A 26,600-nucleotide genomic window follows, 5' to 3' on the forward strand; every position below is an offset into this window, starting at 1 on the left:
TTTCAGGGATCTACTGGATTTACCTCGACTTGGAAAGGTAATAATTCGTAATGCACGTTTTTGCAGACGGATTGCAGGTTCTAGATAAGTTGTGAAAGTGGCACCCCAAGACTCAATGCATAACAGAGATGACTACGAAAGCAGGAAAAGTAAATATTGCGTATAATGGGACATGCGAAACATTCACGAACTTTCAGTAGAACACAGCAACCTTATGCGAGCTTCGAACAAAAGTGTTTAATGTGTGTTTTCCAGTGCACGTCTGATTCAAATAAGGTACCTAAATATTTGAAAGAGCCAACTAGTTCTATTTTTGCGCCGCGTGATGATATGAGCAGTTTCTTAGTATTATTTTCCTTCTTTTTTTAATGAAAAACTGTATAGTTAGTCTTACTGAGATTAAGTGTTAATTGATTGGACGTGAACCACGTAAAAACATTGTCTAGCTCTGCATTTATTTTATCCTGAATTTAATTAAAATCTCTCTATGAATACAAGAGCGGTATCATCAGCATACATTAAAGGTTAGGAATACTTAAGGATTGCAGGAAGATAATTTATGTACAGTGAGAAAAGCATGGGCCCAAGAACCAATGCTTGTGGCGCACCAGTTAATACGGTTTGTGAAGTAGATGAATATTTTTCAATTACTGTATGCTGCTTGCGGTCTCTAAGATAGCTTTTGAGTAAGTTCAGGAACTACCCCTCAATCTATAATTGCTAACTTTCTTGATTAAAACCTTGTGGTTCACTGTGTGAAAGGCCATTTTTTATATCAATATATACAACGACAGCATTTCTATTCTCATGGAGAGCTGTATTTAACATTTGTGTTAGGTTGAGAACCGCAGATGAAATAGATTTATAAGGCCTGAAACCGTGTTGGTGGAGGCTAAGCATATTGTATTCCAATATGAATTTGTTTATACGTGTACTGAGTACCTTTTTGAGAAATGTATTGATAATATTGATAATTGATATTGGTCTATAGCCTGATTTACGAGAGCGATCTCCGTCCTTAAAAACTGGAACGACGTTTGCTATTTTTAATTCAGCAGGATATATTTCGCTTCCTAGAGAGTGATTAAATAGACAAAGGAGAATATCGGCTATTATGGTATTATTATCCTCAATAAATTTAACAGGAAGTTCATCGAGGCCTGCTGCCTTACTTGTTCTCAACTCTTTAGCTACTGTCATTATTGCACTTGTCTTTACATCATATGTAACAAATCGATTTACAACTGATTTGATTGAGGGCATAAAATCAGTTACTGGAGGCAGCTGAGTTGCTAGGTGCGGTCCAATATTTATAAAATAACCATTAAACTCATTATCTGTATTGTACGGAATGCTGTAACGTAGACAGATAGTGTATTGTGAGAAATACCTCTTTTTGACTGAAAGTGACGGGAAGCATATACGTGACAATAAAGACGCGAAAAATGTTCCCGGGGTGTTCTGCATACATTGACCCATTGCTGCGGTTACCATTGTTGACCAGCAGTGCAACCAATTTTAACACGCCACAGCAGCAAAGAAATGATGCACGAAATTATATGAGTTTCGGTATCCAAGTAAGGCGCGGCGCGCATCCGCGCGCAGCAGGTGGAAGCCGATACATACACCCACCTCCCCTAGCGAGCTCGATTTTGGACCAGTCCGCGCGTGAAGCAGATACCATGTGAAGAAAGACAAACCAGCCGTGGAGCCCTTGGAACACTGATTTAGAAGGCCCAGTGAACAATTTGGCGTTTGAAGTCATAGTGCTTGCATTCTCGAATTGTGCAAATGTATAAATCATGTGATCTTCGATACCGTATGCAGTTTCCACTTGGAGCACAAGGTTTTTTGCCATGCGTCGTGTACCCAATGGTATCGTCAAATATTCCTGAACACAGCTTTTAAGTGACGAACTGAAAAAAACTTCCTGCAGTTGAACCACATGAGGCAGGTGTATATAAATAAGTTCATAACGGTGAAGCTGACCGAATGATGAGGGAAGTAATAAAAGTCTGAAAGCAACCAGAAAATGGTGCGCTGTGCAATATATTGCGTTTCTATGCCACACGACTCCATACTCAATAAGCGAAAACCTTTTGGGCAGTTTATGAGAAATCGAAGATTGCGCTCTCAACATTGCAGGTTACATCCTTCCTGTCAACGAGAACCCATTCTTCCTCCCTCATATTTGAAAGGGTACGCGAACGATGATTCGGGATGCAGACGATGCAAATCCGACACCGCTGCACCAAGTCGCGATTGACAGAGCTCTAATGTAGCAGCCTTCCGTCCCAAAGAGCTCGCTTTCACGTGGTGTATTCCGGTGAAAGCCTTTAATAGCTCATACTTGCGGCCATGGCATTGTCCGGTCTCCGGTCATGTACGGTCTTAAGTCAAATCACACCGATAGCGTGATAAGAAAAAATCTTTCTGCAAGGCGGGATTCGAACCACCATCCTTCCGTTCCGTAGCCGGGCGTGCTAACGACTGCGCTACTTCCTGCGAACGCAAAAGTAGTGCTCGTACACCTTATTTTTCGTTCATTTTATAGTCCCACAATAATTTTTGTCTAGCGTAACGGCGCTGGAGAGTGCTTGCGGAAAGGCGTCAAATCAGACGGATGCCTCTGAAACGCCCTCCAGTGTTTCCAGAATTTTGAGATTCACAAATAATTCTGTACTTAATCAACATATTAACCACACATCAGTGATACAAGCAGGAACACCGCGCTAAACGGTTTCGCCTCACCGTACTTTAGGTCAACAAAATTCCCCTTGAATTTTTTTTTTAAATTCGCGAGCTTTCATTTTTGCCGAATGAAAAAAGCTATGCTCAGGATAACTAGTATTAAGCTCTAGGATGGGCTATTTTATGGCGTTGGACAGCTTTCCAATTCTCACTTTAGCTTTTAAGCCAAGTTTAAGAAGTTATTTATATTGTTGACCTATTAACTAAGTACGCTGAACGAATAAAAGTACTAACTGGTACTTATGACTCATAAGACCATTCACTTCAATTCAATTTAACTGGCAAGAAAGCTTCTTTTTTTAAATTTGTAATCAATTTTTTGAAAAACTTGTCTGAACTGTTTAGAAGGTGCCTAACCAGAATACAGGCGTCTTGCAAAGACCGCTTTTAAACTAAGCTCGGAGCAGGATGCGGCCGTTTTAGAAAGTAAAGTGTGATGTGGGTACAGTATTACCAGCTCTGATAACGTTGTCTAGTGCTGTAGACACGTAGACAGGCGAAGTGACAAGCAACAAGAAAATGCGGCAAAGCATGCAACGTCAAGCACTAGTTCTGGTTCCAGCATTGCTAAACTGAAGTCGTTTATCACGTGCCCATGGAATGTGGAATTGTAGGCCTGGACAGACAGGATGTTGAGTTGATGAGATATTAAGAGAACATCAAGGAACCTTGTGTAATCCGAGGCTTTCACGTCTCTGCCAGTGCAATGCCAAAAAATGTAAATTATGTCTGCCAGTTTTCATCGAGACTACTATTCTGGCTAGGCACACGGATAAGTTCGCACGATAAGTAATCGTGGCGTTCCACAAAGCCAGCAAAAGCCCCGTTTTTGCCAGTGAGCCCTTGATGACATGTAATTATGATTTCTCTCGTAAGCTTTATTTCTTCCATGCATAATCTGTGAATCATTGCACAAATAACATGGCAACAGTTCCTCCTTACCTTTGCAAATTCTTCCTGGTTTTTCCGCTCTGTTGAATGAATACGTCTCTGTCTTATCTGTTTTCGTCTTCTCGTTCTTAATTTTTTCTATCTTAGTTTTCGACAGCGCTATTTAACTATGCGCATTTTTTGTTATAATAATTGCATTTGAAAAGCGCTTGATTCGCAGTATTCCTTGTTGTGTTATTCCTGGTTCCGCTTTACTCTCAAGGTGGTACTTAAGCCGTGTGTTAACAGGAATAAAAAAAGTACGGCGGCACTTACTTCAATGACACAAACGAAAGCGCCAGTGCCTATCCACTTGTCACAAAAATAAATGGCAGGAAGTTTATGAGTGCATAATGCTATTGCTTGAGTGTTAGCTACGGTGTCAAAGCAAAGCAAAAAATAATGCGGCTGGTCTGGAACGCTTGTAACTATCCTTGTTCAGAAGTTGTTTGAAAATTGAAAATTAGTTTTTGGAGAAAGGAAATGGCTCAGTATCTGTCTCACATCTCGGCGGACACCTGAACCGCGCCCTAAGGCAAGATATAAAGAAGGGAGTGAAAGAATAAAGGGGAAAAGAGGTGCCGTAGTGGAGAACTCCGGAATAATTTGGACCTGCTGGGGATCTTTAACGTGCACTGAAATCGCACCGCACACGGGCGTCTTTGCGTTTCGCCTCCATCGAAACGCTGCCGCCGCGGTCGGGTTCAAAACCGGGTACTCCGGATCAGTAGCCGAGCGCCCTAACCACTGAGCCACCGCGGCGGATAGGTTGACTGCGAACAAACCATTTTACGGAGCGAGCTGGAAGCCCAAGACACTAGGTGACCAGTCGCCTCTCACCCCCTGTTCTTGTTTCCTCACAAAAAATTTCACTGTCATTCAGTTTTTTCTAGAAATAGAGACGCGATCTCCTTCTCCAGTTTGCCGCCCGTCGCATCCCTACTACGCTATCTCTTTACCTCTCTGTCCTCTCTCCTAAACGTAGAGATGGGCATGCCCTCCCTCTAATTTTTCAGCTGCAGTTCAAGGTATGTGGTACGTGGCGCTGAGGACACTGCTGACGGCGCGAAATTTAGGAACGGTTTTATTAGAGCTCGCGCACTAAAATTTTTCTCCAATCCGCTGAAGCGCAGGTAGGGCTACGTGCTTGCGTCCGAGCTCAGCCCTGGCCTTTCTCCTCCGCAAACCTAGATGATGAAGCGAGCGCTGAACGGGAAGAATTTTTGTTTCACATCCTGAAGACACGGAGAAAATGACGTAGAATCCCGCGGGCTGCAGTGGTGCATCATTATCTGCGTGTGGCCTAAGCGACGCCGTCGTGATTTCGCATCTGATCTAAGCGATAGTGTGTGCGCAGTGAGGGCTCACCTACTCCAGGGCTCGCAACGCGGAGGATGGGGAGGCTAATATCCCGGTCACACGGCCAGTTTTAATGGCCATCGAGTCGAGGGTATTCGAAATTCTCAATCACCATCAAACTGGAAGGAGTTGTGTCGCTGCTACACGGCAGATCTTAATGGCTATTGAAATGGTTCTCGTGTCATACGCCAAGCTTGTGTGGCGCCACAATCACTACTTTAGATTTTGCGAAAATAACAAAAATATCTTATAAATATATACTAAATGCTGAAATACACGCATACGTGCATGTCGTTTACAACCCTTTTAGTTGCACGTACGCGACGGACGCCGCGCGTTGTTTTAACGCAGTCTGTACTGACACATGCAGACACTGCTGTAGCCACTCGCATACAATACGAGTCAAAAGCAAGCCAGTCGAATTGCTTCGGAGCGCTGCGTCGTCAGGCTTTACACCTGGGAAATCACCTTTATATCTGAAAATCAAAAGCTATTTGGCTCTTGAAACTTTATGCGAGGGTAAGAATGGTCAAATCGAAGGCGAATACCCCAGTTTAGAATACAATATTGCTTTAGAGATTAGCGACGAAGCTGTTATCGCTGTGAAGCGGGTGGGCAAGGCGCCGCCATGTTGTCAACGCTACGTGCGCAAGCAACGCAAAAGCCGCGAAGTATAAATTAAGGCGCTTAATGAGCTTAAAACCAGACAGATACAATTTTAAAATTATTGCACAGACTGATTGAAATAAAGTTTAGCCGAAGAATGTTTGTTCATGCTTTTGTACCGTGAATGCATCGTGTACGAAAGTGCGCGTTGGAGTCGCATGAAGCAACGCTAGCAACCTTGAGCAGCGCTTGAAGGCCCCCGAGATCTCGATGGAGTTGCGCGCTGCTCCGGGGACTCGATAGACTGTTGACTCGATGGCCATTGAAACTGACTGTGTAGCAGCGCTCGATCGCCTTTGAGTCGATAGACTATTGGTTCGAGGGCCTTCGAGGTGTCCGTGTTACAGGGGTATAAGAGCAGTTGTGTACTGTTTGCGCTGATGCGAACAGACAGAAGCTTCTAAAAATCGAATGTTGTTTTAAAAGTGCTGTTCCTGTCGGGTTTCGAACAGCGCAGTAGACGACCTCCGGCCAACGGGAAGCTGTCAAGTGCATGCCGAGAGCTTAGTCAGCATCGGTAGCTGAGTGTTGCCAGGTTTTGTTGTTGTCTAAAGCAAATTTGGCGTATCACGAAGTGTGATCGTTTACAGTTTCATTGGATATACACCTGAGAGGCCAAGGTACTGAATCTAAGGTAGACATTCGTTGAATGAGAATGGCTAACCCCGGCGCGAGCTGTTTAAATAATTTTTCTTGATCATAAATAAATTGCACTTTTTTAAAACACTGCAGCAAATAGAAGTGGTTTCTGTCAAAGCAGAAATAATTGCTTATGGTGTAACCATGGGGATAATATTGGAGTTTGGTTGCTTTAACTCTTTGCGCAATGCATATAAATGAATTTGAGGTGAGCACGATATGTACTCTCAGAACTGAAATGTCATGCCCCAGTCGAGCCTCCTCCAGATGGCTTCATTCGCAGTGCCCATAACTGCATGACATTGATATATTGTTTCTTCCTCCTGCTTGTGCTTGTCATTTAAGATCTGAATACATTCACACTGTTCACTTTCTAATAGTTCTGCCCTGCTTAGGATCTAGGTTGACACAGTAGTGCAACTTTCCTCATCCCTACATATTGTCGCGCTTTGTGACTTACTCCGTTATTGCCCACAGTGAGTTGGCTTGCGGCCGTGAGGTGAATAAAGAACAGAAGAATCCAAAACACAGTGTTCGCGCTGCGTACGGGCAATGCAAACTGACCTGCCTACTGGACAGCTCCTTAAATGCGCCAGAATGCACACCCACGCTACGGGGTGCTTCAATGTTTTTTCAGGATGCGATGTTATGCAGTGCGACGTCCGAAAGTGCAGCGCTGGAGGCTGCCGAGAGCACCACATGTAAGAACACGCGAACACTTACGTTAAGCATGTGTTAGGTTTCAATGAATGGCATGATACAGAAATTTCAGCCTCCTAACTACAAGGCTCACAGAGGGAACGAACAGCTATCTGTCAATAAAGGGGGAACAAAAATGAAGAAAAGAAGTTACACAGGGCACAGGCGTAGACATGACGATCAGCAATAGAAGACAAGGACATGAGAATGCTAAGCAAGTGTGACGAAGCCACTGCTCTATACCTATATGTGGGCATCCACTTTTTTTTCTTGTTTTGTAAGTCTGTACATTTGGTTAGCTTAACGAGGAACCAAAAATCGAATCCCAAAAGCTGCCACGCAATTGACGAAACAAACGAAACAGAAGAAAAACTTTCATCCCACAGCAGTTGATTTTGAACTCCCACGCGCAGCATTAACTATTCAGTTGCCAGTTGAAGCGAGACAGTATAAAATTAGCAAGCACAGCCTTCTCCGGTGCGTTGGTTGAGAACAAAGGCGAGGCCAGAATTAATGAGAAAACTGAGTATGCTCGCGGGGTGTCTTCCATCACATCCTGCGTCTTTTCTTGTTCTTTTCGAGCCCTACACGACATCTGCGTCTCCTGGGTATTCGCTAGGCCAGCGTTCGAATCCCAAGGGGAGCCATATCCTGGCGAAGTGAAGGACGTGCCTCTCAGAACTTCAGCGCGCCTTACTTCTGGCTACAAACTTTCTGAACTGGTTTCGACAGGGGCGTCGGAAAAGCTGAGAAGGATGTTCCTGGTGCGCTACGCATACTTGATTGCTTCTCCTGGTACTGATAACAGGGCCTGCTACGAGACGCGAAGCCGACGTTCGCCCCCAATCGATCAACCGGCGGAGTGGAGGGTGCGCGCTTGCGCTTAGGAGCACAGGCGCGATCCATTTCTCTTACTTTTCCTCGCGTGTGCCTAAACATCTGTCAACCTGTAAAGTCTTTCGGGTGTGTAAATAAACCTCCTGTCTTGGGGGCGACGAGGGGTCCAAATCACTTCGTACGCGGCGTACGTTTTGGACGAGGCATGCCTACTACATCTTAGTGTGAAAGTGTATAAAAATTAACACGTCTGCCTTAATCAGCTACACCTCCATTCTAAGGAACAAAATGTGCGTCGCAATGTCTTAGGCACGTGCTTTAACCAAACTTCTTTTTATTTGTGCTTTTTTCTTTGTGTTTGCAAATAGCCGACGATTGAACGAACGAAAGCGTTTTTTTGCAGTACAGCGGTCGGAATGATATGGTGTCAAGCGTAGCATAAGTAAACGTTTAGCTATGAATGGAGTGATGAATATTGCGGTTTTTGTTTGCTTGCTTACAATTGCTTATTTCGCTTACGGAAATTAAACGAACACTTGCACGCGCCTAATGTTTTGCGTTTTCGCGCAGGACGTGCTGTTGCTGTTCTTCCAAAAGAGTCAAAGGTTCTTTTAATCTTATGAAATTACGAGAACAAATTATTTTGCTAAAAAACTGACAAGAGGCAAAACTCTGTGTATTTATTTACACAGGTAACAATATTCTATGGAGATCTTCCGGTGGTATGAACCTTTTTTTTAGGTGATGCACACAGGCGGCTGCGTAACTATAAACTGTCTACACAACTGTTTTCATTCAATTAAGGATTCCATGTAAATATTTCGTAATAATAAAATAAAGCCGCACTTACTCATCATGGTCAAAATATAAAACACAGCCGTTTTGAAATCGTTATGGAATTTCTTTTTTCTCAAAGTAAAATGGACGAATACCAGTGGCATATTAATATTCCGAGCAAATTACACAGAGCCTCTGCAAGTTTACAGTATTCCTGTTGAGTTTCCGTCGCACTTTTGATGAATAGAATTTGTAGTCAAAGGCACATCGTTCTCTTCTGTGCATGTGCAAATGGATTTTTCGACGAAATACAGCAAGCAACTTCCTTCGCTTTCGTTCGTTTCAGGTACTGCTGGCTTTTTATGTACATCCGAACCAGGCCGTTATCTTCCGTTCTTCTTGCTTAATGTTCTAAAGAATATTTATGGTTTAATGTGCGTTAAAGCTGGAACCCTGCTGCAGGAACGCATGTGCGCTGTGGCGTGCTTTGGTGCCTTGCATACACGCCCAGAATTGTTAGTAGACGACATTATACAGACTGGCTTCGTTGCGCTTGTTTCGTGAGCCGTCGCCCAGGTCGGCAGTTAAGTTACCAACGTCATCTTGAAACGAAACTCCCCACTACGGGAAAGACTCCTCCACAGAAGAGAGTAAACGCGCTTCGCGAAAACATTGCTGAATATAGGAGGCATACACAAAATCGACGCCACTCTGCGGTTGTGCTCCGAACTGAGAAAGGTCGGTGCACACGTACCTGCGTCGATTGCTCCTTTGCCTGAGCGGTTCGATGCAGCCGGACTTGAGGCATTACTTATGATGGAAGCACCATTGGCCCCAACTTCTGAACATGTTAGTTATGTAACGGTGGTGACCTGAAGGCTCCACATCTAAAAGCCACGTTCGGTGCTCGAAATACCAAATTTTCCTCGGCCTGTCACAGCAGAATGACTGCTTTTATCTGTTTTATAAGTCATGAAATACAGAATAATTTCTTGAAGCGTACATTCTCACCGCTAAACATTTATTCATGTCTAACAGTCAATTAGAAAAGGCAAGCAAATGTAGTAGTGTTTACGTTCATGTATGAGGTTTAAGGCGCTATGTCCACAAATGTGGACGCGAATAAAATACGCTTAAATATGAATATTTTTGCGTAATTTCGGCACATGACTTCTGCTTAGTCTACTCGTCATCATTTATGAAAAAAAAAAGATTTTTACTTCGAGCAGGTTTAATTGGCGCCTCAAGGGGATAGCAATGCAGGAACCGATGTGAACTTTAGTTCTTTCTCAATGAATAGCGGGGGACTGTCATTAGTGAACTGCTACCAGTACTTCTGGCCTTTCATAATCGATCACCTACGCAATCAGAAAGTCTTGAATACAACACAATACAATCGCAGGATTCAAAAGTTCCAATTTATGACTGAGCAAGAACAGTCGGCAGAAATCTACGAGACATCAGATCTTTCCAAAGGATACGAGTTGTTCGTAACAACAATGCAAACAAGGTACCATGCTCTATTTCATTATAAACCTTTAGCTAAATTCAATACTACAAAATGTGGCTCACTCGAAAACATTACAATCGTATTAAGCACTAGTGGTAGATTATTTGATTAGTTTTCCATACGCTCGGGATACTTTTGCTAGAGGACTATAAAGACGCCAGAAACAAATGAAGTTTTGATTTAAAAAAAAATGAAATGAAACATATTAGGTCCTATATTCAAGGCTTACATGAATGGCACTAATCAAATATGGAAAATAACTTGACCAATATGCCACTGTTTTTGGCAGCACGGCAACAATGGCCACGTCCGCTCACTTGCATCGCCCCTTTGTTATGGCACTAAACTGACACTACCCACCACTTGCAAACCATACCAGCCTTGCTGCTTTGCATGCGCTGCCGAGCTCCAGTCTTAAAAACGGGGACGCAACGAAAACACACGCGACAAGATAAATGCAGCATTCGTTCTGTCGTGTGTGTTTTCAATGTGTCTCCGTGTTTTTCATTCTGCCAACTTATTTCAAGATGGATCGATACCAACTGGCCCAAACATCGGTGCTGTCACACAGTTTTGTTTACCGAGTACTAATGATTGACGTAGTGCCATCCGTCAGCTAGAACCTTAGTAAGAAATGTCGAGGAAAATTCAAGAACTAACATCCACTCCTCATTCGCAACTGGAATAAACTTCTTCACATTTAGAGGCAAGAGTGTCAGGGAGAAATGGCAAAGGTAGTAGTCTCTTCGGCTGATGAATAGTAGAGTGGGGCGGGAACTGTACAGCTTGGCCGAAGCCAGAGTTTTAGTGAGTTAGGTAGACACGGTGTAGGAAATCCTTTTTCCTTTGGATGTCATGGCGGAAGTGGGTACGTATAGCTTCCTGGGCGTCAATCACACCACCATCATCTAGCGGGAAACAGACTGCTTCCGCTAGTGTTCCTGATGAAGAGGAAACATTTGGGAGGCCAAGGCATATCCGCAGGCAGCTGTTCCGCGCGGCCTCAAGAATCTTTTTGCTTGTCGGAGATAATATTTGAAGCACCGGCAGACAGCAAAGCAAGGTATCTTCAACGCAGTCTTTTTCAAGCAGAACCATTGAACGGCAGCTTCTGCCCCACAGTGTTCCCGTCATCAACCTGAGAACTTCCTATTCTGCACTGATCCTCACGCAAAGTTTTACGACCTGAGGTGACCACGAGAGATCCCTGTCTATCACAACATCTAGGAATCGCTGAGATCGTAGATAAGGTAAAGATCGCCTACCTAGGAGGAGCGGATATCGAGCCATCATTTTTTTTTGTAAAAGCGACGGCAGAACACTTTTCTGGCGAGAGACGAAGACCACTCTGGAGGGGGGGGGATACATCGAGATGTACAATAAGGCTCTCTACGGACGTTTCCGGGTAATATACATAGCGCGAACGTGACGCGTTCCAGGTGCAAATGTCATCTGCAAAAATTGTTAAGCGTACACCTCGAGGAAGGTTTCTTGTCATATGCATAAGGGTAATACTGAACAGGAGAGGGCTGAGCACCGCTCACTGAGGTACGCCCTTCTCTACTGCGTGAAGAGCGTTGGACTGTTTGGATCACTCATAAAAATGTGCCAATCATTTAAGTAGTGTTCAATCCATTTGAACAGCTTTCCTCTGAAGCCGAGACTGGCCAAGGCTGCGAGAATGGCATGGCGAAATAGCGACCTTTATTTCAAAAGGAAGAGAGCTATCGGGAAGTACCCAGCATGAAAGAACTCTTCAAGTGATGAGACGTAGGCGATGACATTATCAGTCGGGGACCTGTTTTGGCGGAACCCGTTCATTTGTTGGGGATACTCATTTTGGCTTTCGAGGACCCAAGTTATTCGTTTGCAGACCATTCGCTACATAAGCTTACCTAAGCAGCTCAGTAGGGCGACAGGCCGGAAAGATGCATAGCTTGATGACGGCTTAGAAGGCTTGAAAATAGGCACAATTTTTGCCAGCTTCCATTCTGTGGGGACTTCACCGGTCATCTGGGAAGAATTCTAACTTTGCAGCAGTCGAAGAGAGGAGTTGTGGGATAGCTTTGCGATGGTGTCATAGGTCACTTAATCGTGACCACGAGACATGCGTCTGTTCAATTCCGCCACAGTTGTGGATAGCTCCTCAGTTGTTAAACTGTCACCTGTTTGATGCCTGATTTTGCATCTGAAATAAAAATTGAAAGATTCTTGGATCGCCTCGCTTCTCAACTTCCTGCGTAATCCGTCTCCGCATTCTTCGTCCTCGGCATTTCACTGCCGAGACCACCACTTTGCTTTTCGGGATGGCCTCATATCGCCATAACTACTTTTCCGGTGGGCGGAAGTGGCTTTTGGCGATCCCTCAACACCTCTACCGATGCGGCCACGCCTTTGTATTGAAAACGTACGATCGCCTGCGTCTGCGATACTACTAGTGAGGCATGTACCGCTTCATAAGTAAGTACATTCGCTCATATATATCCTGCCAACGTCGCAAGAACATTGAATTTGGCAAAGAGGTCGTAACAATTTTTATTTATATTTTCCGCACATTTGCAAACGCCGAGTTCTTTTCTCCACTTTTTTTGAGATATATGAATGAAATGATTTCTGGTGATGGTCGAAAGGAATGTGAGAGAAAGGTCGCAGGTGAGCGTCGGTTCACGAGTTCCGCTTTATTCATGATGTGAATATGCAATTACACCTAGCTGACACCAGAGTGGGCCACGTTCACAGCGACACAAAAGGTGGTCTACAGGAAAGGCGCACACCTTGCTGTTGATGGAGAACAGCCAGGGGAGAACAGCTGTGAATAAATGAGCCAGTGAATAATTGAATACCTGGACCGAAAGCGGAAAAAATACAAGATACCTGTTGTCGCCGGCCTCTTCTCAGCAATTTGTTAAAGAATATCTGAATATCAATAAAAATGAAGATAGTCAACATGTCTATACTCAACAGCAAAGGTTGGTCTACATACGCGGCGACTGAGGTTGCTTCTTCATGTTAACAATGCGGACGACACACACACACACACACACACACACACACACACACACACACACACACACACACACACACACACACACACACACACACACACACACACACACACACACACACACACACACACACACACACACACACACACACACACACACACACACACACACACACACACACACACACACACACACACACACACACACACACACACACACACACACACGCGCGCGCACGCACGCACGCACGCACGCACACGCACGCACACGCACAAGCACACGCACGCACGCACGCACACGCGCACGCGCACGCACACGCACACAGACACACGCACGCACACGCACACACACACACACGCACGCACGCACATACACACACACATGAATTAGTTATCTAAACAAAGAAGAAATAAATGCAAGCATAATTCAATTTTTCAAACTTGTAAACCAACTGTACCTTTTTCTCACATGCAAGTGCAGAGTAACCGGCCAGGTATGCAATTGGTGCCAACTCTATATCAGCTACCGGCTCACTCCACATAGTGATGAATTCAAGCTCACTCGAGAGCTCCTAGGCTGCAGATGAGATGACAGCTGGCAAGGTACAAGTTTCACCATCCTGGAAGGGAAGTTTAACAGCTGCTTCCGCCTCGGAGTTCATGGGAGAATTTGCTCTCTTTGCTGCTTGCTGAATTCCAACCTGGATAATGAATGGCAAAATATGTAACTCCTCACCTGCCTAATTTTTTTTACAGATGGTACTTTGAGCAGTTTTACTGAGGTGAACGCTGCGGACCGTGCGTCGACCTTGTTTCTATTATTGAACTGCCTCAGGCTGCTGAGCGATCAAACAGGGTCGGTGTTTAGAGCCTGTGTCAGGACATAGCGGAAGCTGAAATACAAGAAATTATGTTAATTGAAATGCAATATTATGGGCACGAAAGACTCCACTGAGAAGACACTTACTTCACGTGATCCAGGATGTACTCAATTAGTGCCACTTTTGATCTTGTTGTCGAGAGCGTAGCTTCGTATGTCTCCTTGGTGCGTTTTCGTTTGGACCTGCGGCCTTGTATCTGGATGTCCTCAACATAGCACACAAAGTCCAACTCTAACCAATACGGACTTTCGTCGTCAGATACAAGTGAATGGTTCTTACTGCTATTTCAATGGCTTCACTGAAGCGATGTTGTGTAGAGCGTACCACTTTGCTATCATCCTCATAGAGGTGATTGTTGCAAAGCAGTCTTGAAATTCAGACGCATCCAGGTGGCACTGTGGGTTTCGTTGAAGGTACTGGACAGTGGCAATAACAGGCGGAGAAAATATTTGTACGGCCCTGTGCACTTTCATTCTTTTGAGGTTGTTTGGTTGTACATGAGCCTGTGTAAGGAACCTTACGGGCTTAACGAGGAGTTGAGTTTGCATTTCAAAAAACTTCCTTAGGTAGAATCCGCCTCTAATGGCTTGCCCTTCATCTACTATTTCCCTTTCTTGGAAGTTGTTGCGGAGAGTCTTGATTAAATGGTTTGGATCCGAGGACAAGAAGAGTGAATCAATTTCCCTAAAAGGGTGAGGTACAGCGTGGGCAAGCGCACCATCCTCTGAAAGGCGTCTGAATAGGGCAGCATTACTTTGATGGTTGCCCGTCACTATTCTAGCCACATGAAAACCAGCTTCTTTTAGTGTTTTCATTACTTCCATAGTCATAGAATGAAGCTTGTGATTTTTCAGGCAGCGGGTGAAAAAATAGCTGACTGGTATAACGTACGGTGTCGACTACCCTCTAAATACAAAGCACAGCATGCGATTTTCCACCTGCGGAGCTGTTGTAACACGCTCTGTAGATCCGATGTCTACGAGGCCAAAAACCTTGTGAACATCCCGGTCATAGACTACTTTTTGTGCAATCGCTATTTCATCGATGATGAGTCAACGGAAAGCCTCTTGCGGCAGACTCATGCTTTCGTAATCAATACGAAAACGTTCTCTGATGAGGGAAGTGACTCCAACTTCTCCTGTCGAATGACGCACATATTATTTCTGTAGTGTGGTACGACACAGTAGCCTGAAATGGCTTCTCGCGCGAACATGCTCATAGCCCTTGCTTGAGAACGCTTTCAATAACACACACTCTCTCGAGACAGGTTCATTGTTCACTGATTTTTGCTTGCAGCAATTACCAACCTGATTTTTGATGAAGAGAGCTGTTTTGTCCCCGGCTTCTGGAGATTTGATTACCGTCTTGAAATCTTGAATCTCCTTGTTTACCTCGTACCATTGCAAACGTTCGTTTAATTGGTCCGGCTCGGCTTACAGCTTTTGTAGTGTACTGACAAGCTATTTTTATTTTCAGCCTGCGCTCAGTTTTCTTTGCATCATCTATCACTCTCGGAATAACGAATATGGTCTGACAACCTTAATCAACCAGCGCAGAATTATCGCACCCGGCTTTTAATGTGAGCTGGTAGGCATTTCGACTAACAAGGCACTTTCACTAGAAACTTCTCTGCATGCCTCTGCACAAAGTTCATTTCCACTCAAATTTGGGCTCTGTTTATTTTTTGTCTTGCAGACAGCAGAGTAGTCAATTCGTGGCCTCTTCTTTCTTCTTTGTTCATTTTCTTTTTGCATGTAATTCGGGTAGTTCGGAAACACAGTTGGAACCGCTGTCGGAAGTAGAATCTTCAGTTTCGTTAGTTTCTTGTAGTCCGCGTCCGTAAAGTGCACTGAGCATACCAGTGATTTATCACTTGGCTCCCACCTGGTGCCTCTTCCACTCGGGCCTCTTCAATGTTGCTGCGCGCCTTTGAGGATGGCCCGGAAATTTATGATATCGGATCGTCGGATCTTTTTTTGCGTTGGTGCTTCGCAGCGGAACGCAGCAAATGCTAAAACATCTGTTCACACCGTACACGATCACACACCTGCGCACATCCAACAGAGCAGTAGTAAATCGAAAAGAAACACGCTCCAACACGTGAGACCCACTGGTTCTGTGGCGCTCGGGCGCTCTCCTCCCTGCAAAGTGTCCCGGAGAAGTGGCGCCCCGACGGCGGAAACTGTAAACTCTCGCATCACGCTCTCGCTCAGTAAAAGCGGTGCGACGCGACGGGCCCCACCAAATGCGCTGCCATTGAGCGGCCATAATACCACAATAGTTCTCAGTGCAGGAAATCCATATGGCTTACCTCTAGATTTGAATCGTACACTCATGTCATTTGTATCACCGACAAAGTGGACGTGACTGATTGATTAGTCGTACCTAATTGAAACACTTCAATTCTACCTGTTGTCAAATGTATTGGTGTATTGTTTGAATAGCACCTGTCATGGAGAAAGCATACTGATCTTGTCATCACTAGACTGCGATTATGATTACCAAAAAAGGGCTCGGATATTATTATATAAATGTTTATTTCTGCCAAAAATACACTATTGTCTTTTGATGTGGGGCCCTACCACTAGCACGACTATCATCGAACTTTACACATTACAGTAAAAGACAAACCTAATATTCATGAATGTTTAACATGACAACCACGTCGATCATATCTTATAGAACTGAATCTCACATGCATCTCTGAAACTTACAGAACACTGCTAATCAGGAGTTACTAGACAATTTTTTACGAAGGAAGGCCCTGTGCAGTATTGCAAACTTGTCCCCTAAGTTATGCACATGCAGCACTCTCCAACTTAAACAGTGAGAAAATCCGCGCCTGAGCAGCAACTTTGGGTAACAAAATACTTAAGTATCTTCTCCCGTTAAATTCTTGTATTTTACCAGATGTATGAAAAACTATGATCATGCATTACGTACTATCCTGTAGTATTTATGTATGCTGTATATTGCCATCTGTACGGAACCGGAGACCCCGTCAAGACCATCTTGAAGCTTTTTGACAGCGGTCCTTAACATAGATGTTGAAAATAAACCAATTTATTTATTGGATTGATTTCTTGATTGATTTATTGATTGAATTATTAAACAAACAAACTTGCACTTATATTGCAATGTTCGAAACTTTGCGGCTTTGAGTGCCTTCAGAGCAATGAAACTGGAGGCAGATTTTCTTTAAACTAATATGTCCTTATGTTCCCCCAGTATACTCATATCATTTAACTACAGCCTGTTGTTCCCACTGCGTTTTTTTAAGAGGGAATGGTGGTTCATAAACCAGTCATTGAGCCCAACCAACAAATCGGTCTTGTTGTGTCGTCCTGTATGAATATTTGGGTTCTACTACGGGATTTGTGATACAGCTCGGCTTAGCCAACTGGCACCGTGCGCAGAAAGCTATTTAAATTTGGGTGCTGTGAAAAATCTTTTTTAGGTTATCTGATAATTTAGGTGGCCAGGAAATGACTGCCGTCTTCTGCTGCTACTTCGATATCTCAAATGAGTTGCCGCCCTGTCACGGTCAGTTTAGCGGTGCTGCCCTGCTTAAGCAAACACTCAGCAACACTCAGACTATTCCACTTTACGAGCTTACATATCCGCAGAAGAAGAGGAGAAGGGGCTAAGGTGGCCAAAAAGCCGATTAAGAGCGAGCGAACTCCAAAGTGGAAAAAGAGGCAGAGCATCTCGATGACGTATTCCGGCTAAGGAAAGGGGTTAAGGAGGAAACACATCAAAACGCCACTGCGGCCGGGGAGGCCATGCGCGGTGCTTAGTTCGAAGAACAGACGAGGGCAAAGACAGGGGTACCTCAAAGACCTAGAGGCTCCAGCCTTAACCTTTGCGTGCCTACCTCGATCTCTGAGCTTTCCTAAACAGCGCCACGTCTTTCTTGTAATGCATGTCACAGCTGCGTATACTCTCAGCGATGCAGCAGGCTACCAACCTTGTGTCTTAAAGGGACGGCGGGAGGCGAAGAGAGAGGAGGGATATTTAACTCTCTAGCTTCCTTCCCTACTTCCTTTGTCCTTTTGTGCTTTCCGTGCGATGTTTACATAAGTATGATATTCAGCCATGCCAGCAATTATAAGAGATGGCCCCTGACGCCATAAAACACATACCAGAGGGTCCTCACCGAAGACGCTTATGTCTTTGCGCCAGGCGTCCTGTTCAGCCAGCGACGCCACGACGCAAGTATACTTGCCGTTGAAATCGCAAGTCGGGTCTACGCTGTGGACGGCAGGGTATTTGGAGTGTACAGTGTACATCACGGGAGTTCCCGGAGGTGTTATCCAGGCGTTCCTGCAGCATGTCGAACACCTTGCGGACGCGTTTTTCGTGTCCTTCAATGAACAACCACTTGATCACCGCCTTGAGCTAGGTCTCATGCACGTAGTAGCAGTGCCGTAGCATGGACGTCTAGGTGCCGTTGTCACCAACTGCTGTCAGCTTACACGCTAATTGGTGACCGCTAGGCCTAGTTCTCCGGCAGAATTTGGGTACAAGACCAGTTGAGATTTTTACCTTTTGTTTCGAAACTACCTGATGATATTGGAATTTTTACCATAATTGCGCCATTTGATCACATGTATATGAAGGAAAATGAATGCTCTCAACAGGTCAATGAAATATGAGATGTTAATGGAAAGGTCTTGGGATGCAATATGCATAGAGGTTGTAATTGGTGGCATTAAAGATAATTCCCCTTATATACGGATGTAGAATACTTACAAATTAACAATAAAAAACTCTGTTCTGCGTAGGACATGGCTGTCCAATATGTGCGCCAGTGGTATTGATTTTGACATCCTGAAATCAGAATCAGAAAATGGAAAGAATCGATGTTCGAAAAAGTTTAGTCCACGCGCATATACCAAACGATGTTTGCTCTTGCAAGAAACTTCGAGATCGGAACTCATGAAGAATGAATGTAGCGTTATAGAGATATAGATAAAAACGCTGCTCTGTAGAGACTTGAAACTACGCCAATAGGTGATGATCTGCTAACAGCAGATCGTAAGAGCAGGCCACACAGAAAAGTACATCGATACCTCGTCAATCTTCAAATCATAACAGGGGTAACAGGAATCTGGCAGCATCGACAAAGTGGGAATTTTAGGTTTTCGAATTTGTTGGCTATATAAATGTAAGGAATTAAATTTAAACAGCTTGGCAGTGGGCATACTCAATCATGATTCTGAGTGCAATTGTTTTAAAGAGTAATAGTGCTCGAATATTTTTAGACCAATAAAAATATTTCAGCACGTCTAAAGGATTAAAATATAACAAGGTTTATTACCAACATAATACAGATACGGTTTTGAGCGTAACGTGCACCTGTTTGTTCGTTTCATAACACTCACAAGTCTAATACATTATTCAAGCGCTTTTGTACCATTTTGCTTGTTAACGCGGGATGCAGGATAGAAAGGTCAGCTTTTGAACCTCGGCGCTGATTTTGGTGAACTTCCAGGTATAATGAACGATTCGGGCATTACAACAAAGCCAAACTTAACTTATTGTTTTTTGAATTAGAAAAACTTCGCATCACAATGAGCCAGTGATGCGCCAGCTAGCAAAAACCATTATTTAAAAAGAGCTTTTAAATTTTTTCCCCTTTTTTTGGAATACATAACTCCGTTAAGTTCCCTATAATAGGATAAAGAAACACGTTGCTGTTTTATAACCACTTTTGCTGAACAGCACCGTAGTTAGTAATTTTTTCCTTCTACTATTATTTAGGACAGCTATAGAAAAGGGTTCAGATTAAGTTAATGAAGGCGCAGAAAGCTAACAAAACTGGTTTTTGGGGAAAGGAAAAGGCGCAGTAACATTCTCACTTATCTCGGTGGAATCCCGAAGCGTGCCTTAAGGAAATGGTTTAAGGGGGAAGAGAAAGAAGAAAGGAAAAAAGCGGTGCCGTAGTGTAGGGCTCCGGAAGGATTTCGACCACCTGGGAATCTTCAACACGCACTGGAAAGAAAAATGATAGGTGTAACGTTAACATAAAATACCGGAAGCGGCCGGAATGAGTGAGGGATGAAACCGAGTTATAGACGTCGTAGGTGAAATCAAGAGGAAGAAATATGTTTGGGCGGGGCATGTAGTGAGAAGATAAGATAACCGCTGGTCTTTAAGGGTACGGAGTGGATTCTGAGAGACGGCAAGCGTTGAGGGTGGCGTCAGAGTGTTAGGTGGGCGGATGCGAATATTAAGTATGCGGGGATACGGTGGGCGCTGCCGGCAGAGGACCTGGTCAAGGAGAAACATGGGAGAGGCCTCTGCCCGTCAGTGCGTGTAGTCAGACTGATGATGATGAGTATTCAGTATATGTGGTTATTGAAATAAACTTTTAGCAAATAAGCATGACAAGTACCTTATCTTTCCACACAATTATTCCCAGAAAGCACCGTTGAAGTAAGGTATTGTAAAGCATTGTAAAAGCGATATTCTTCCTAAAAATGTCGATTTTCGCCCAGCAATGCGAACTAGGATAAAAGACTAAGCATTTCAGCAGCTGCAATTAGGTTGATATTTCTTCGTTTTTCTCAGCCAAAGCCAATGCAGCATATGTAGGACCCAGTTTTCGATGTGATGTTCAGCAGCAGCTTCTTCCATTTCGTCTGTTATTTTTCTGTTTTTGTCTATTTAATCACTTTGTTTCATTGCTCGGAAATTGGCGGAAATAAGGTGGACACTAAGAACAAGCGGAGGGTATAATGAAGGTTTGAATGTCGCCTTCGAAGGCCACTTGAGGGTGTCCGTTAATCAATGTGTAAATTTCGTTTTGCATAGCGTGGTACATCTCAGAAAAAATGATTAAACTTTTTTTTCCAAGTTTTTTGAGTTTGGTGCACTCTTGAACTTAGAAGAAGTCAGAAGACAAAAGAACGTAAACGCAATATTGCTTGTTACCTCAATGCAGAGGGTTGAGAATGATGTTCTTTGTTAGTACTGGCGACATCTCTCGTGTGTATAACGCCTTCTTTCCCACACCTATACAAATGATTCAGTTTGAAAAACGGCGCAAAATTTCTTATACGCAGCTCTCTGGGCCACTTCAGGACAGGTAACGCAATTCAGTATGTTCAAAAAGGATTGTTGTTCAGTTTAGAAGTGTGTTTTTTTGTAAGCCGCATGAGGGAGTATTTTTGAACTACTACGCAAGACTTGTCGGCACCGAGCGTTCACGCAAGCATGGCACCCAAGGTGAAGTCCTCTTCACGCATTCACCCTGTTCAGCAGTGCCAGTGTTCTCTAGATTACGCAGCATGAACTCTTGACTCTTTAGCGCAAGGGACGTATCTGTGTGAAAGGGGACGCCCATTCGTCTTATTTTGGTTTAGATAGAGAGGGTTAATCTTCCCAGCCCGCGCTTGCGACAGGTGCCCATTTGTAAGCTTCGCTTCCGCGTAGCCAACAAGATTCAGTTCATTCAGGGCATGTCTGACAGCACAGGCATATTCTGAACGATATCGTGCGACCAGCAGTATAGCGGACACGATTATCTGTAAGACGGCTCGGTGTCAACCTTGAAACGCTGCAGCGGAGTAGCGGTGAGAGCTGCCCACTAGCAGTTTATTTATTTCTTTCTGACCTAAAAGTTCGGCGCGGTGAGTAGAGTTACTTTGAGTACTCAATTATTGTGTAATAACAGTGAAAACGCATGTTCTAATTATTTTATCCCTATTTTCCCAGTGGATATGTTTCCCAGGGGAGTATTCCCGCGATATATTATTCGTGTCTCTCAAATTTTGGCATTCGAAGATATTTTTTCTGTAAGCACTATATAATGTCGTAGAACAGCTTTTACGCCTGGGGGCCTTCAACCTCGAGTTGAAATAAATGCATTGAATTGAAAACATAATTTAAGAGCCTACACCATTCGTGCTACAATAAAGAAAAACTTAAAATAAAAGCCGAAAAATGCTTTATCTACACGCCACTTAAATTGCCGGTCTTCCCGAGGAAAAAAAGGTAAACGACGAAAGCATTTGATTTTCCTGCACTTCTACTGCGGAGATCATTACCAGAAGAAGGTTGATATGGCTTTGTTCCTCCAGCAACTTTGTGACCTCTGCCCAGCAAGCACCCAGAATCATCTGCGGTGACTTCAACGCCCACCACCCCGCCTGGGGTGACAGGAACACAGATCCTAGCGGACGCCAACTTGTAGAAGTCATCGACAGTTTGGACCTGTGCGTGGCCAATGACGGAAGTCCCACTTTCTTTCGGCCTCTAACCTCACCAACATCTATAGACCAAACCTTACATTCACCTGACGTCCTTGTGCAGTGGTCAACTAGAGCTGACCGAATGTGAAGTGATAACTACCCGATATTTGTGTTTACCGCCGACTTCCATCTGCGTGGTCCTAATATTTGCCATGTTGTTAATTGGGACAAATACAGGGAGCACTTATCCTGTGTTTCTGGTGATGTGACAGACAAAATGATTTATGCTAAGATGGCTGCTACCACGGCGCTCAAGCTACCTGATCATTTTCCGACTCCGGATTTAAACCTCAGGAACCTCTGCGCAGCGCGCAGAAGGGCGAAGCGAGAACTGTTGCGGAAGAAGGACGACAGAGCCTTGAATACAACTTTCAACAGGCTCAACTCTGCCATTAGACGTCATGCGAACAAGCTCTGTAGGTCCCAGTGGGCATCCTTTTGCGCTAGTTTGACTGTTTTCTCACCGATAACGAGAATTTGGCGTGTCGTTGGCAGTCTTGCTGGTGGCTCTCGTCCGAGTAAACCTTTCGAGGCGCTTGCATTGCGCACGCAGAAACATCTCGTGTGCTTGGCAGAGGAATTTGCGGATGCATTTGTAAATTCGAGACCAGGCATTCATCCCTGCGCTCTGCCTGCTACGTCTCCGTCTGTTATGGACGCCCCGTTCACACTTCGAGAACTACAGACAGCGCTCCGCAGCCTGCGGCGTCGCTGTGCTCCAGGTCCTGACGGCATTACCAATCAAATGTTACATAACCAGCCTCAGGAACACCGGAAGAAGCTCTTAACCTATCTCAATCGAGTGTGGGAGTCTGGTGACGTTCCCCTTCATGGAAAGTGGCTTGTGTAGTCCCACTGCTGAAGGCCAGCAAAGAGATGACAGACGCGGCCTCGTATCGTCCTGTATCGCTGACGTCGTGTGTGGCTAAGCTCATGGAGAAGATGGCAAGTAAGCGTTTGTCTTGGTGGCTTGAGGATAGAAGGGCACTACCAACATGCATGACTGGATTCCACAGAGGTTTAATTGCGCAAGATAGCGTCCTGGACTTGATAAGCCACATTGAACATCAGAGTGCTTTTGGACTTTCAACACGAGCCATTTTCCTTGACGTATCAAAGGCTTATGATAGCGTCCTCCAGAGCTCAATACTGAATAGTCTGCAGGTCATAGGCGTACAGGGCTATCTTCTGCGATTCATTCACTCATTTCTCAGTGATCGTAAATTTCGAGTGCGGTTAGGCAGTACAATGAGCTCCGAAAGGTTGGTATAGCGAGGGGTACCTCAGGGTAGTGTCCTGTCCCCAACGCTCTTTAATGTTGTCATGGCTGGTCTTCCCGAAAAAGTGCAAAAACATTGTAGGCGTGTCCATATGTCGATATATGCAGACGACATTTGTCTTTGGTTAACCGGATATCAACACAAACGCTTAGCTCTATTAGCGCGACAGGCCGTGCTTTCAGTTAAAAGTTACCTTCAAGGTGTTGGGTAGACTCTCTCGGTGCAAAAATCCGGCTTCGTCCAGTTTCCAGGTAGGGGACGACGGTATGCGCGGCTGAGCATAGACCTTGATCAGTCTTGCCTTCGTCAGGTTAACCACATACGTTTTTTGTGCGTCACTATTGACTCACGTCTACAGTGGCGACGAGATGTGGACTCGATTGTGGCTTCACTATCTTCGCGTCTCAATGTGCTTCGTAGAGTTGCTAGTGAGCAATGGGGAAACCATCCTGCTTCAATGATCAGGCTTCACGATGCCCTGGTGACCAGTCGCATAATGTACCAGCTCCCTTTAATTTCCCCCTCGGTATCGCAGCTGGAACGCCTTGAGGTTTTGCCAGAATGGGACTAAGGAGGGCTCTCGGCGTTCCGCAGGCTGATCCAAACAATGCAGTAATGTATGAGTCTCAATCGAAACCTCTTCGGCTAGCCGCTTCACAAAGACTTTTGCTGCAAATTCGCCGCCACAGAGAGACTGTTGCCGGGAGAGCGCTTCTACAGCGCCTTCGAAAGAGATCCGAGTCCCGGGCGTACTTGGCTTTAAATACTCTTCGTTCTCTGGGTCTCGACCTTCGAGATCGACCTAAGACGTTGAAGCCACCTTGGTCCTTTCCGAGCCTCGATTGTTCCTTGACAATTCCCCACGTTCGCGCTAAGCGGAATTCTCCTTTAGCGGCAATGCGTTCGCTCGTACTGGAACATCTTGAGACCGAATATGCCAGTCATCTTCAAATTTTTACAGACGGCTCTGTGGACAAGGTCAGAGGATCTAGTGCAGCTGCATTTCATATTCCGTCTTTGAAGTATGATTAGTCTGTTCGTTTTACTAGAGTCGTGTCCTCCACAATGACCGAAAGCTTTGCCATTGAGGCAGCTCTAAAGAAGCTACGGTGTTGTACGCCTCAACGTACTGTCATAATTAAAGATTCAAAATCTGCCCTTCAAAGGTTAGAGTACGGGTTCCCCACTGATGCCTTGAGTCTTAGATCCCTACGTTTGGTGCAGAATCTACATAGCAAAGGCTTCTCTATACGTTTTCAATGGGTGCCCTCCCACATAGGTGTCTTAGGCAATGAGATAGCAGACAACCTCGCCCATACATCTCTCTCCGGGATTCCCGTACATGGAGTCCATCATGAAGTCAAGCAAATGTTCAGAGATGTGGTGTTATGCCACTTCAGTTTTTTGTGGAGCTCTCCTCATCAGCCATGTGTGACCAAGGGTCTCAAAAGGTACCAAGCCACTTTGCTGCACCGCGTTCGCACGGATTCTGCTCGTACGCCGGCGTGGATGTATAAGACTGGCCTAGCGTTGTCACCATTGTGTTCAACGTGTGGTGTGTGGTGACATAGAACATTACCTCTTGTGCTGTACTTTGTACAACGCGGAACGGGCTGTGTTATTCGGATCCCTCAAGAAGGCAGGAGTTATTCACAGTTCTCTTCAGGACATTGTTTTCCCGCGCGGGAGCCAGTCGAGTAGAAGGGATGCTTCTCGCCTTCTTCTACTTTACCCGCAGGACACGGATTTGGCCTCCACATGGTGACCTCAGGAGTGTCTATCTGGGTTTTTGCGGACAGTGTTTCTGTGATTTCTATTTAAGTGTCGCTACGGTGGAGCAATTGCCGGCAGCAACTGCAAGGCTAATCCCACCGGTAGTTTACAACCACTCAACTCAACTCAATGATTACCAAATTCAGAAGACATGTTCGTTATAAGATTCGTAACGTTGGCAAGCAAAATCTACAAAAGTTTTTTTTGATCAATTTTTTTTTCCTGCAGCCCAAAATAAAGATGTAAATACTAGAGTGCATTTCAGGGTGTTCTTTCACACCGTTAAGGAGCAACTCACGGTGGGCTAACAGAAAGTCTCTGATACAGATTTCGTGATCATAGAGTGCCCTTTCTATAAAAAGATATTTATTTAGCTTCAATAAATATGGAGATCATCCTAAAATTGTTTAAATTAGAAAATATCGCTATCCGAAATTCTTGCGCGTAAATATCATTCAATATAAAACAATTTATTAAGGATTGAGCGTTCCACAAGGATTGAAAGCTCATATTAAAGCCTTTCGAAAACAAAACTACACTCCTCTGAGTAATTACAGGAAGCTTCTGAGAATAGACCTCGCAGTTTTCCCATAAACCAGTGAGTAAAAAGGTACGTAGATTCTATTCACATTTCTGTTCCATTAAATGTTAATAGACAGTTACGAGAACGCATAAATTTAAAGCCAAAGTGCATGTGATATGATAGCGTGACTAATCGAACAGAGGGTCCTTAAGTTGCTTTGAAATTTCATTGAAATTTCAAATCATACCGTTGCAAGGATTTGTAGGACTACGAACACTCGTATTCGCAGCTTGAAACAACCTGCCGTGGAGGGCTGGTTGCTGGATTACTGGAGTTTAACGTATTGAGTGGCCTGTTTTAGTAATAGCACAGGTAGTGTTTAGTATTACCACCTCTTAAAACGCGTCCAAAAATTGACTTGAGCTATCATTAACACCTTTCAGAGCTAGAATTACCGCATATAAGAACTCATTTATCCCCTAGACGGTAGATGATTACAAAAAGTTGTTACTAAACCTTCCCAACAGCACTGAGTCTTTGAATGCAATTTTTTGCTAGCGCCTTATTCTTAGTGATACTCAAGTATCTTTATGTTTTTATCTTCATAGCTTGTATTGTTGCATCAGAAACTGTAACCATATATATTTTGGATTTAAACTTTGAATTTTGTAGTTTAAGAGGGGTATTTGTTTGATTAACCCATCCCTTTAAACCGC

This window comes from Amblyomma americanum, chromosome 6 (assembly GCF_052857255.1).
Source record: "Amblyomma americanum isolate KBUSLIRL-KWMA chromosome 6, ASM5285725v1, whole genome shotgun sequence".
In the NCBI taxonomy this organism is placed as follows: Eukaryota; Metazoa; Arthropoda; class Arachnida; order Ixodida; family Ixodidae; genus Amblyomma; species Amblyomma americanum.